Source organism: Pongo abelii, chromosome 5 (genome assembly GCF_028885655.2).
Source record: "Pongo abelii isolate AG06213 chromosome 5, NHGRI_mPonAbe1-v2.0_pri, whole genome shotgun sequence".
Classification (NCBI taxonomy): domain Eukaryota; kingdom Metazoa; phylum Chordata; class Mammalia; order Primates; family Hominidae; genus Pongo; species Pongo abelii.
Genome location: NC_071990.2, coordinates 35,650,506 through 35,664,319, shown reverse-complemented (window position 1 = coordinate 35,664,319; position 13,814 = coordinate 35,650,506). Strand labels below are relative to the sequence as shown.

The window sequence follows — 13,814 nt, the reverse complement described above, 5'->3', positions numbered from 1 at the left end:
CTGAGGCAAGAGAATTGCTTGAACTAGGGAGACAGAGGTTGCAGTGAGCCAAAATCACACCACTGCATTCCAGCCTGGCAACAGAGCAAGACTCCATCTCAAAAAATAAAAATAAAAGGATTTCTTGCAAAACAAACCCCTGGACTATTCCAATTCTGACATATATGTATGTGTGTACACACACACACACACACAAGCCTGCAGTGCACATGCAGCCCCCATGCTCCCATTCCAATACCCACTGTCTGGCCCCAAGAAGAAACTCAGCCCTTCAGAGAGCTTAGGTGCAGGGAGGGGCACGACTCCATCCATTGCCCATTGGCAGGTGAATTTCATGGGCAGTGGTAGTTAGGAGCTTAACCCAAATGACCCAGAGCTCTAGAGAGACCTGGTCTGGGGCCAGAGCAACTAAGCCACCTGGGGCCCAGTCCTTCCCACCAAGTCCAGTTGTCTCCCTTCCCCATCTCTGCTAGGAGTAGGGAGGGGCTCACTTTCAGGGCAGCCCTCTGTGCTCCCGGTCAGCTGGGCAACCCCCAAGTGCCTCGTACTCCTCGTGGTGACTCACGCATTTCCCTGATGCCCACTGGCAGGCTGTATGGTGTGGCAACACTTCTGCCCTATCCAGGGGATGAGTGGGGACAGTCAGTGTGCCAGGGGCCTCCATGGGCTCCATCTGCCACATGGTACAGCCTGATGGACCTTCTTACTGTACCAGAGCCTAAGCTGGATCGCCACCTCCATCACAATAGTACCAGCTTCCCTTCTCCAAGGACTTCCCTTCTCCAAGGACCATGCTCTATGTATGTTGGCAAATGTAATCTTCACAACAACCCTAAGAGGCAGGTACTATTATCATCTCCATTTAACTGATGTGGAAATTATGGCACAGAGAGGCAAAGTAATTGGCTCAAGGTCACACAGTAACTAGAGAAGCAGGATTTGAGTCAAGGCAGGTTGGCTCAAGTCTTAGCCACTCTACTGTGTGCCTCATATATGGTGCTGGGTAAGACTGGACCAGGAGCTGGCATGTCCTTGCCCAGCTGGGGCTCCTTAGTCTCAGTCTGGAGCCATCACCTCTGAATCCTCTGTCTGGCTGCCAGTCGCCAGCTGTTTCTGTCAAGAACATCTTGGTCAAAGCCCTTCTGGACATTACTGCCAGAAAATGACTCCTGTGTGCTGAAGACAGCCACAGGCTCTGGTCCCTGCCTCCCTCTCCAGGCCTATCCTCCTGCTCTGCCTGCCTATGTGCCTCATGATCCCGCATCACTCCCTGAGCATGGAGGCTTGAACTGGCACCTGCCTTGAATGCCGTCCCCTCCACTAGCTAAGACCTTCTCTCCTTCGCGACCTGCCTGCACCTCCTCTTCCGGGAAGCTCTCCTGGACTAGCTCCATTCTGTTCCTTCTCACCACAACCCTGACCCAGGCCCTCCAGATCTGCAATCGCTACACCAAACTGCAATGTCTGCTAACTGCTCTGGCCTCACCATGTTATCAGTTTCCCAGAGAATGCCCTGTATCTTACTGAGGTAGGTCCCAGCACCTGGCACGGTGCCTGGCATTTAGTGGGTCCTCAACATACATTTGCTGGATGAATAAATATACTAAAAACATGAGCCTTAGCCACACTATTCTGAGTTGTAGCACTTGCCACTGTATCAGTTTTCATATATTACTGCCATCGAGATGCAATACTCCAAAGAAGTGAATTCCACCGGCTTCAGTCAGGCCTGGGTTCACACCCTGGCTCATCCCTCCCATCCTATGACTTGGGGAAGACATTAAAACTGGGATAGTACCACCACCTAACCGGAGAAGCTGCTGTGTGGAATAAATAACAACGCAGTAACTGCTTAACAGTGCCAGGGAGATAGGAAGGGTCCTACAAACAAGGACCACAGTGGCTGCTGCTATTATTATCACCCATGGCTTGTGTTAAGGGATTGTATGGTGATATTCCAGTCCTAGAAATGTGCTAGCCTGCTGAAACCCAAGGCACCTCCACAGACAGAACTTCCCAGTTCCCTGCCTCACCATCAATTGTGGGGAGAGAACCAGCAGGGAGCCCCCTACTCTGGGCACATGCTTCTTTTTTCAGGGAGAAGGGCCTAAACCTTCCTCCTCCTCTTGCCCCACATGCAGGTGACCCAGTTGCTGTCATCTCCTTCCTCCCATACTGCAACGGAATAAGGGGCAGCCTCTGGATACAAGACAGAGGTTGCCCTGTCTCCGTGGCAGGTGCTTTTGGGATCAGAAGTGAGGGATGTCATGGGAGAATGGGTCTGGCTGATTCTCTCCCAACCTTTCTTATCAATCATTAATCCAAGTGCTGACCTAGTGACCTGGTTTTCTAGGCCAGCAACTCTGCCGTGTTCTCTGCTTACTATTCGCCAATCCAGGTCACCCCACCCTCTTAAGGACACAGGAGAAGCCCGGGTGGCCTTCTAGCTGGCCAGAGTCAGCCCAGAGAGTCACCTGAGGCCAATCCCCAGGAGTGGCCTGGGGCTGGTTTGTTCAGAGAGTGCTGGAACCAGAGAAAAGACGGCCAGGAGGCCACCCACGCATTCCACAATTCTTCCCATTGCCCCAAGAGGCAGTCCCTAGGAACAGCCTCCAGGGCTGGAGAATGTCCTGGAGAAGAGACCAGAGACAGGAGAGTACCCTTCACCAGGGATGGGAAAGCCGCCACAGAAGGGGGCCTTGGATGTGGCCCACCCACCCACCTGCAGTAGGGAGAGAGAGGCACCCAGATCCCTGCATCAGCTCTCCACTGGGAGCACTAACGTGCTGACCACCTCTGACCACAGCCACTGAAGACTGCGAAAAATCTGTGGTTTTCACAAAGAGAAGCTCAGCAATGTCAAAGCACACACACATGCATAAAAACAAAACTGAAAAGACATGGCCACAAATGTTAAGGGTACTTTTCTCTGAGGGGTGGAGCTGTAGGTGATTTCGATTTTCTTAATTATATTTTCCTATGTTATCCAATTTCTTCACAGTGAGCGTGGGATACCTTCATAATCCGGGGTTGGTTGGGGGAAGGGGGAGACATTTTAAAAACCAAATAAAACGCTGAGAGATGCCAACGAGGTAAAGGAAAGGCCTGCTCAGGTCCCAGAAGAGACCCAGATCTCTCCTACTGAAGCTTGAATGGGCCTGAGGCCCCTCACACTGTGTGGAAAGGGCTTCCAGGGTAGGGTGGTTCTGCCGGCCAGCAGAGAGACTCACCAGGGACCGAGCCAGAGCCCTTCTCAGCTAAGACCACAGGGGCTATGGTTGTGGACACTGTCCCTGCCCCTCTGCCCTTCTGGTCCCTGCCAGCTGGTTTCATTCACTTGTTCAACAAATATTTGTCAAGTACCTACCACCATGTGCCAGGCTACATTAGCCAGCAATGACCAGGGCTATGAAGGACAAATGCCAAGCAAGGTGCAGCACTCAGAGCACATGAGTCAGGTGCGGGTGGCCAGGAGACACTTTCCTGAGGACCTTACATAGCCTCTGGCCCAGGCAGGCTGAGTGGGGTTCCAGGGTGATGGGAACAGTGATGTGAAAAGGCCCAAGGAATAAGGACCTGGGCTGTCTGTGGGTAGACAGAAGGGCTGTGGCTAGAGGTCACTCAGCGTCTTGAAGGGTAAGCTGAGGATGTGGGTATTTATTCTAGGAGGAGCAGAGAGCCAAGGGGGTTATGAAGAGGATGGGGAGGAACAGAGCTGCATTTTTACAAAGACCTTTCAGGCTGCTGTGGAGAACAGACTGAAGATGATAACAGACTGAAGATGATTTCAGCCAGGCTCGGAGGAGCAATAGTTACAGCAAACCCAGCAAGGGAGTCGGCGGGAGGGGAAGGCCACCTCCTGGAGCCCTGCAAGGTCTGGGAAGCAGCTGCCTGTTGTGTTCCCAGGAAGACTCAGGCTGAGGAGTTGAGGGATGGGGCCCTGACTCAGAGCTGAGTACCTCTCTGGCTGCCCCACCTGTGTCCTCACTGAGTAAAATGTCAGAATTAGATCATCTCCAAGGCCTGTTCCTGCTCTGCCCTTCCAGACTCCAGCCTCCCAGAAGTCCTGGTCTCCGTGATTCCCGACTATGACACACACATACAAACACAGGTATCCGGGGAGCAGACGTGGCACTTGGCACTGCTTGGCATGAGGCCAATCGATACTAACAGCCACATTCCCAGGCTTCACAACTACACCCAAGCCCCTCACACATCTGACACAGAGCTCTTGTGACCAGGATGCCAACCATAGGTCAACAGCCCTGCTTTAGGGGTTCTGTGGTTACAATGTGGACACCACCACTTATACCTTTTTCTTTTCTTTTTTTTTTTTTTAAGACAAGATCTCCCTGTCACCCAGGCTAGAGTGCAGTGGCACAATCACAGCTCACTGCACTCTCGATTTCCTGGGATCAGGTGATTCTCCCACTTCAGCCTCCTGAGTAGCTGGGACCACAGGTGTACACCACCACGCCCGGCAAATTTTTGTATTTTTTGTAGAGACGGGGTTTTGCCATGTTGCCCAGGCTGGTCTCGAACTTCTGGGCTCAGGTTATCCGCCCGCCTCAGCCTCCCAAAGTGCTGAGATTACAGGCGTGAGCCACCATGCCCAGCTACCTATTTCTTTTCAAACAATTAAGACTAGGACAGCCCTTTAAGGGCACCTGGCTAGCTCAGTTGGTAGAGCATGAGACTCTTAAGTTCCTGAAGTGCTTTCACGTACATCACACATCACTTAATCGACCCAGTGAGATGAGTGAAGGCAGGGCTATTTCATTTATCACTACACCCCCTACTCTGAGGGAAGCTCTGACTGGCTTTTGCTCGCCTGTGAATGCTCTAGGTGAGGGGACGAAGGCTGGTGATAAGGAGAAGAAGGGCAGCCACTGAGTGGGTGGCCAGCAGGCCCCATGAGAGGCAACGAAACTCTGACTGGCCCAGGAGAAATGGGACATGCAATTGCAGCGGGGAGGCAGGAATAGGGATCTGCAGGGCAGAGACCTTCCCAGGGAGAGAGGAGACATGGAAAAATCCCACAGTTAAGCTGTGATTGGTCAGTCTGTCCAGGAGAACCCAGGGATCTCAAGTTCAAGTCTCACCTAAAAGCATTCATGTTCTTGGACCCTATACTTCCCCTTACAGGAAAACACTGAGCTGTTCACTGCAATGTTATTTATAATAACAAAAAATCAGAAATGGCCCAATGCCCAATAATAGAGGAATGGTTAAATATATTAGGGCACACCCAGACAACTGAGTATTACCTAGTCATTAAACTCATGTTTTCACAGAATATTTAATAACTTAAGTGAAAAATACAATACGAATTTACATAAAGATCATGATTCCCATGAAAATGACTAGAAAAAGAATAGAAGAAAGTTCCCCTGTATGAAGAGGGTGGTAGGTGATTTTTTTTTTTTTTTTGAGACAGAGTCTTGCTCTGTCACTAGGCTGGGGTGCAGGTGTGACCTCAGTTCACTGCACCGCCCCCTAGGCTCAAGTGATCCTCCTACTTCAGCCTCCAGAGTAGCTGGGACTACAGATTCACGCCACCACGCCCAACTAATTTTTGTATTTTTAGTAGAGATGGGTTTTCACCATGTTGGCCAGGCTGGTCTTGAACTTAACTCGGCCTGGATCACAAGTGATCCTCCCGTCTTGGCATCTCGAAGTGTTGGAATTACAGGCACGAGCCACTGCACCCAGCCTTTGTTTTTTTTTTTTTTTTGAGACAGAGTCTCACTTTGTCGTCCAGGCTGGAGTACAGTGGCACGATCTCAGCTCAGTGCAAACTCTGCCTCCTGGGTTCAAGTGATTCTCCTGTCTCAGCCTCCAGAGTAGCTGGGATTACAGGCACCTGCCACCACACCCAGCTAATTTTTGTATTTTTAGTAGAGATGGGGTTTCACCACGTTGGCCAGGCTAGTCTTGAACTCACCTCAAGTTATCCATCTACCTCGGCCTCCCAAAGTGCTGGGATTACAGGCATGAGCCACCACGCCCGGCCTTTTTTTTGGGGGGGGGAGGGGGGGACAGGGTCTCACTGTTGCCCAGGCTGGAGTGCAATGGCTCGATCTTGGCTCACTGCAACTTCTGCCTCCTGGATTCAAGCAATTCTCCCACCTCAGACTCCCATAGCTGGGACTACAGACACGCATCACCACGCCCGGCTAATTTTTATATTTTTTGGTAGAGTCAGGGTTTCACCATGTTGGCCAGGCTGATCTTGAACTCATGACCTCGAGTGATCCACCCGCCTTGGCCTCCCAAAGTGCTGGGATTACAGACGTAAGCCACCGCGCCCGGCCAATGTCACTGTACTTTGAAACTTTCGGTAACACTTATGATCTTTATTTTACTTGACCCACGATCGCATGTGATAGTGATATGACTGCTCGATCCCTCCTCCTCTACGCCTTCTCTTCATTTGGCTGCCTCTCAGGTTTTCCTCTGATATCACTGGCTGCTCCGTATCAATCTACTTTGTTGGTCTCAGTCAGCAATTTTCTTCCTAATCTCTAAAGGTCTCTTTCATTCTCCATCTACGCTCCCTCTCTTTATGATCTTATGCCAGCTTGTGCCTTCCAATGCCTTCAGTATGCTGATGATTCCCCAATTTATTTCCCCAGGCCAGCTTCTCTGACACCTCCACATGGATGTCCAATGGCAGCACAAGCCTAACACATCCAAAACCGAGCCCTTTACCTTCCCCCCATGGTCTCATCTCAGTAAATGAAAACTCCAACCTTCAAGTTAGAGTCAAGGAATCTTGCTGGCTTTGCCTTTAATAAATATACAGAATCTAATTACTTCTCACCACCTCTACTGCTATGACCCTGGTCCCAGCCAACACCATCTCTTGCCTGGATTACTTAACAGCCTCCTAACTGGCTTTTTGGCTTCTGCTTCCCACCTCACCACCCACTCCCTGTACAGCAGTCAAAGTGATCCTTCTAAAATACAATTCAGATTCTGTCCCTCCTGTGATCAAATCCTTCCTGGAGCTTCCTACCTCAGAGAAAAAGCCCATCTTAATACCTGCCAGCAAGTCCTTCTGGAACTGGTACCCCTGCCTGCTCCACTCCATCTGGTATATTAAGTACCAGGCACACGGCCTCCTGCTGGTCTCAACACAGCAGGCATATCCTGCCTTCGGTGGGCCTTTGCGGCCGCTTTTCTCTCTAGCTAAAGTTCTTCTCCCTCCCCAGTTACCCATCTCCACAGCTCACTGCCTCACCTCCTTCAGGTCCTTTCTCAAATGTGGCCATCTCAGTGAGGCCTTCCCTGGCTTCCCTATTTCAAATCTGCGTAGTCCACCCTCATCTCCCTTCCCTGCTTCAACTTTCTCCATCCGTCTTATGGCTATCTGGCAGAGTGTATATATATTTCCTTATTTGTTTAGTGCTTGTCTCTTTCCAAAGAATATAAGCCCCATAAGGCAGAGATTTTTGTCTGTTGTTAGATTCACATAATCCTCAAGTATCAGAGGAGCAACTGGCATAATTGGAAAAAGATGTCTGTTCACCATGCAACTTGAAGCAGCCCTGTAGAGTAGAGATCATTGCTCCACGGGCTTCAGTTTTCCAGGGGTATCTGACCCTGCTTTCCAGACCACTCCAGACCATTCCAGACCCTTCAAAGGAGGAGCTCATCAAGATGAGCATAAATTGGTAGAAATGTGGTGGAGGGCGAATCTAGAAGCCTGAGGGGCCTAGCAGTGTCTGGCTAGTTCTTTTGCTAATCTGCCAAGTGACGTTGGGGTTGGTGGTTCTGTGGTGGTGGTGGTTGCGGTGGGGCGGCGGGGAGCTTCATTTTTCCCATGGGGAGGCAGCACTGGTGCTTCTTCCTCCCTTAAACTCTACAATCCTCTTGCTGAGCAGATCCCAAGGCTACTATTACTCAATGGAGGGAGGCCTCCCTGACTCAGAGTCCCAGGTCAGACCCAGGGTGGGGGTGGGGAGGTGCTGACAAATCCTCAGGTGCCTTTAAAACATTTATATTTTCAGGGAGAAAGATAAGACCAGTCAGTACCTGCACCTACTCACAGGACAGGCTGTGCACGAGGGAAGAGTGAAAGGCAGCTGAGTCCTGAGGAGGAAATTGCCTCTGGAGGCCTCAGGGAAGGTTCAAGGTCAAGGAGAGCCGGGTCTTCAAGATAATCTGAAAAGCACACTATGCTAATTATAGAAAATACTGCTGGGCACAGCAGCTGGGCAGGGAGGTTGAGATGGGAGGATTGCTTGAGCCCAGGAGTTCCAGACCAGCCTGGGCAACACAGAAAGACCCTGTCTCATTTTTTTCTCTTTATTGAGACAGAGTCTCACTCTGTTGCCCAGGTTGGAGTGCAGTGGTGCAGTCTCAGCTCACTGCAACCTCTGCCTCCTGAGTTCAAGTGATTCTCCTGCCTCAGTCTCCTGAGTAGCTGGGACTACAGGTGCATGCTACCACACCCAGCTAATTTTTTGTATTTTTAGTAGAGACGGGATTTCACCACGTTAGCCAGGATGGTCTCTGTCTCCTGACCTCATGATCTGCCTGCCTCGGCCTCCCAAAGTGCTGGGATTATAGGCATGAGCCACCACGCCCGGCCTTTTTTTTTTTTTTTTTTTTTTTTAATAAAAACAATTTAAAGAAGAAGAAATAGGGCTGGGCACGGTGGCTCACGCCTGTAATCCCAGCACTTTGGGAAGCCGAGGTGGGTGGATCACAAGGTCAGGAGATGGAGACCATCCTGGCTAACACGGTGACACCCTGTCTCTACTAAAAATGCAAAAAATTAGCCAGGCGTGGTGGCGGGCGCCTATAGTCCCAGCTACTCGGGAGGCTGAGGCAGGAGAATGGCGTGAACCTGGGAGGTGGAGCTTGCAGTGAGCCAAGATCGTGCCACTGCACTCCAGCCTGGGCGACAGAGTGAGACTCTGTCTAAAAAAAAAAAAAGGAAGAAGAAGAAGAAATAAAATACTTAAGAGTTTCAAAGAAGAAAATAAAGATTGAGGGGTAGGGTGTTCTACGTAGGGGAAATGTAGGATCCTAGACCCACGCGAGGAAGATGGAGAAAGAAAGGAGACAGGGAGGCAAGGAATGGAAAAGGCTGGGGAAGCAGGTCATACCAAATGCATGCAGAAGACCTTCTACAACTCTTCTTCCATGGAGCCTACTCAGCTTCCGTGTGAATCAAACAGTGCATAGCACTTCTGTGTGCCAGGCATTATTCTAAGCTGCTTTCATGGAGTAACTCCCTTAGGTTTTACAAGTGGACTATAAGGCAGGTACCCATTATCCCCATTTACAGATGAGAAAATTGGAGCATGGAAGAGTGAGGTAACTTCCAAGACTCTGGGAGCCAGGAGCCAGTAAGTCATCAGAGCAGGAGCTCTTAACCACTCTACTGTACTGCCTCTCGCTACCATTCCTGAACTCTAATGCTAAAAAGGTGTTCTGTATCGTGACCAATTAGACTCTCCCTTCAACTAACTGCCATTCCTGGTCCTGGTCACCAAGTCTTGGCCTGCACCTTTTCCTCCCCAAACCCATCTTCTCTAGGTGAAACCTCTGTCACTGCAGCATTTGTCATTTGACAGGTTCCCAAACCCTCTTCCTTAGTTCATCACATCCTCTTGATGTGTGGCTCCTAACACTCCCAGGAAGTAAGATGAAGTTAAAGTGTTGAAATGACATGTCCCACTGCTTACAGTCCACTATGACTCCCAGGCAGACCAGTCGTCACTGCCTGAACATCAAGTCAGGCCTTCCTGTGCTTACGGAAATAGAAGTGGGCCCCTTTACATCCACCCCTTCCAAAGTTTATCCTGTTGCTCCTGACCTGTCATTAGAGCTCTTTGAGGGTTTTCTAAGCCCGATTCTGTTCTCTAAAGCGTAAACAATCCCTTGTCTCATATCATCTGTAAACCTGAAGAGCATGTCTTCTACCTCTTCTCCTAAGTCAATCAGGGGCTTTCCTCAAACAGTCATCTGTCTATTAACCTTCGGATGAGGCAGTTCAACGCATCTGAAATCCAATGCCTGGCGCCCCCCTCTCTGTCCCAAGGTGCGAAGACAGCGAGTGGGCTACAGTAGAGAGAGCATTAGTGCTGAGTTATATGACAGGTACACCCCCAGCTCTGTCTTTACTACGCTGTGTACCTCTGGGCAACCTGCTACTCTCTCTGTGGCTCAGGCTTTCTATCTGTGAGATGGGACTAATGACCATGTGCCTTCTTTAATGGCAGTGGCAATGCTGAGATGAGGGAGCAAATGTAAAAGACATTTGTATTATACACACCAAAATGTTACCTCTTAGGGGTCATTTCTGTTTTTTTATTGCTTATCTGATTTTTTTTGGTGGGGGGGGCGGGGAGACAGGGTCTCACTCTGTCACGCAGGTTGGAGTACAGTGGCGTGATCCCGGCTCACTGGAACCTCCACCTCCTGGGTTCAAGTGATTCTCCCACCTCAGCCTCCCAGGTAGCTGAGACTACAGGTACGCACCACCACACCCAGCTAATTTTTGTATTTTTAGTAGAGATGGGGTTTCACCATGTTGGCCAGGCTGGTCTCGAACTCCTGACCTCAGGTGATCTGCCTGCCTTGGCCTCCCAAAGTGCTGAGATTACAGGCATGAGTCACCATGTGCGGCTGCTTATCTGATTTTTCTACATTTTCTAAAATGAACATGTGCTGTGTCTAGTAAGCAAGTTTTTAAAAAAAAGATTTTACAAGCAGATATAAATGATTGTAGAGAATAAGATGAAGCAGAAAAAGCTGAAGAAGACGACCTCAAGATCTATGTCATGGAATTCTCTGCAGATGCCCAAGAGCAGCAGGTGGCACAGACATGGTGCCATGGCAGGATGGCCGTGACATACAGCCGAAGAAAACAGTAAGTGGACGAACTGCGCATCCGCGACACACCATTTTGTTTAAGACTCTGATGCAGAGCGACACACACTTGCCCCACAACCTAAACTACTGGGAGGGGAAACCAGCCTAAGAACAGGAGGGAAGGGAGAATGAGGGGGACTGGTGGGGAGATAAATACCTTTATTCATGTTTGTAGTTTAAATTGTTTTAAAAACGAGCATCAACATCTTTTGTAATAAAGTGGAGTAGAAGAGTCAGGAGTCTTGTAAATGGATCTCACTCGAGTAAAGGCTGCCCAGGAGCTGCAGGCACATACTGACACCAGTGAAGAAGCAAAGCTCTCCTGCTGCTCAATCTCGCAGAAATGTTTAGTCTTGTTCTCAGTCCTCCTGTCCCTTTCCAAGTGCATGCTTAGCTGGTTGCTTTCTAAGGTCCCATATAAACACCCACTTAGCAAATATTTGAGAAGCATGAAGTCCCCAAGACAGGAAAGGAAGAACCAGAGTGAAAGGACAGATAAAACAAGAGGTTTCAAATCTCAGGGAGCCCAGAAAGACTTCTTAAGCATCAAAGCACCCTAGAGATTCAGAAAATTGGCCCATGCTGTCACCTCCCAATTCTCACATAATTCTGACAGCAGCTTCTGGATTTTATATTATACCTGCATGATAGCCCGCTCTCAGTAAGAACATGGGTCAAAAACTGCAATCTCACTCCTCAGGACTCAGAGCCAGGAGGAGGGGTGTGCGGGATAAGATAGGGAAATGCCAGAACCGGAGTGACTTATTGATGACACTTGGGGAATACATTCAGAGAGCGCAAGGTCTCACACGCTAGGTCATGTTAGGCTTCTAACCAGTCTGGATCTCAGCCCATCTAGCAGGAGAGAGAAGGGACTCTCTTGAAAGAGTCAGGTAAAGCACTGCCACTGTTCACTGAGCAAGCATTACAAGCAGTGATGACCAGGAGTCTGTCTATAAACCCTGTTTCCTTCCGGGGCTCTCCCTCCCAAGGTGCCCCCTCCCTCCGCTCCTGCCCACTTGGCTGCCAGAGCCCTGGGGGTCTCTCCAAGATGCAGGGTCAAAGGTGGCCATGAGCCAGGGGAATAAGAACTCCCCAGAGCTCCCCACAGGGCCCATACAGCACAGCCTATGCCTCACCAAGCCACTGGCCCTGGCCCCGAATTTGGCCCCCTTCCTGGAGGCCTATGAGGATGAATAGTGTGAAGAGAGGCAACAGGAACCTCAGAGGGCTGATCCTCAGGGTCTCTCAGTTCTATAGCAACAGGACAACATGACCTTGACAAGGAGCACCATTTCCTGCTTCAGCCGGAGCCAGTTTTTCCCAAAACAACTGCTCTGGGGAAGGACACCAGGGTAACATGAGGAGCAGACACTGGGTCTTTCTACTTACCAAGTGCTCAGGTGCTACCGGCCCTGGGGGTGGCTGCTAACTGGAAGATGACAGGTTGGTGGGCTGCTGGTGGGTCACCAGAGCAGAAGGTCACTAAGAGCCATTCTAGAGTGCTCCAGAGTTGCTGTCACAGCCCTCCTTTCTCGCTGCTTCCTCAAGTGCTGCTCCACCCAAATCCTGGGGCGTCCCGAGCACGTAGGCGGTGTCTCCCCACCCACAATGACCTGCTTGGCAAGGCTTGGCACACCTTTCCCCCATTAATGGTTCCTGTCTCCCTCTCTCCCACGAGGAACCCAGGCAGGCTGAGGCAATACCTTCCTTCATCCATCTGGACTGCCCTTGGAATTACTGGGCCAATCTGGGGATCCCAGGCATCAACCCTAAAGTGGGCCAGTGCCAGGTATGTGCAGCCTGTACTTCCCAGTCTGGGCAGGCGGAGGCTGGAATGGTGCCAGCAGCTCACCTCTGCAACACAGCATGGAAGCATTTATTTCGAGGGTGGCTGGGGAGCGTCCAACAGCCCGCCTCCCAGCTTGCAGGACAGCCTGCCACATGCAGGGGAGGAACCAGTTTGCTTTGGGCAAACTGCTTCACTTCTCTGAGCCACCCTTGAAATAAATACTTCCATGCTGTGTTACAGAGGAGAGCTGCTGATGTTGTTCCAGCCTCTGCCTGTCCAGACTGGGAAGCACAGGCTGCATATACCTGGCGCTGGCACTGGCCCATGTTAGGGTTGGTGCCGGGGTTCCCCAAATTGGCCCAGGAATTCCAAGGGCAGTCTAGATGGATGAAGGAAGGCACCTCTCTCTTCCCTCTCACCTGTCAGGGCCTATAAGGCTTGGTGCTCTTCTGCTTGGTTCTGAGCACTACATCCGAGCGGTCAGTGCCACAATCATAACAACCAGCCACCTCACAAAGGAGGCAGCTTGGCATAAGGACAAGGGCAGGGCTTTGTCCCCAGACAAAAATGGGTTTGAATCCTAGCTCTGTCACTCACTAGCTGAGTAGCTTTGGGCAAACTGCTTCACTTCTCTGAGTGTCTATTTCCTTATATGTACAGTCTTACATAGCTCAGAAATGACTTGGCTATGGTCACAGGGAGAGATGGCTGTAGAGCTTGGTCCCAGGTCCTGGCATACCGGCTTCCAGAGCTTGTCTGACTATACTAGGATGTTTCTTAACTGTAGCTACACGTGACAGAGAAAACAGTCGTCTCTTTTCCTAAATGGCTGTCAGCAATTCCCAAAGTGAGGGAAAAGTTCCTTTCGAAGTTCACTGCCTTAATACAAAACTAGCCTTCACAGATGCCAACTTAACTAGGTGAATCAAGTTAGCATCACTTTTATTAGGGCCAACTGGCACCACTGTGCCTCCTGATGTAAGCAACAGGAAGCACACTTCATCTATATGGGTTCCCACCAACAACGTAAACCCAAATCTAATCACAAGGAAACAATCCAACAGATATGGAATGTGGACAATCTATGACACATCAAGCAAATGTGCCAAACTGTTAGCAACTGGCGAATCTTGGT

General features: G+C 50.2%; 1 protein-coding gene across 10 annotated transcripts in view; it reads right to left on the bottom strand.

The window, feature by feature from the left end:
• PPARD (peroxisome proliferator activated receptor delta) overlaps positions 1-13,814 on the bottom strand; it is an 82,940-nt gene that overhangs the window by 22,768 nt on the left and 46,358 nt on the right. The window contains exons 1-2 of one of the 10 annotated variants that reach the window (XM_054558741.2): positions 13,099-13,162; positions 12,280-12,345 (exon numbers count right to left, since the gene is read on the bottom strand). The exons of 6 other annotated variants lie outside the window; for them this stretch is intronic. The gene's annotated coding sequence lies outside the window, so the exon portion shown is untranslated. Of the gene's footprint in view, positions 1-12,279; positions 12,745-12,984; positions 13,163-13,814 lie in introns of those variants that run through there. 3 more of the 10 variants (XM_054558743.2, XM_054558744.2, XM_054558742.2) reach the window with 3 other exon arrangements.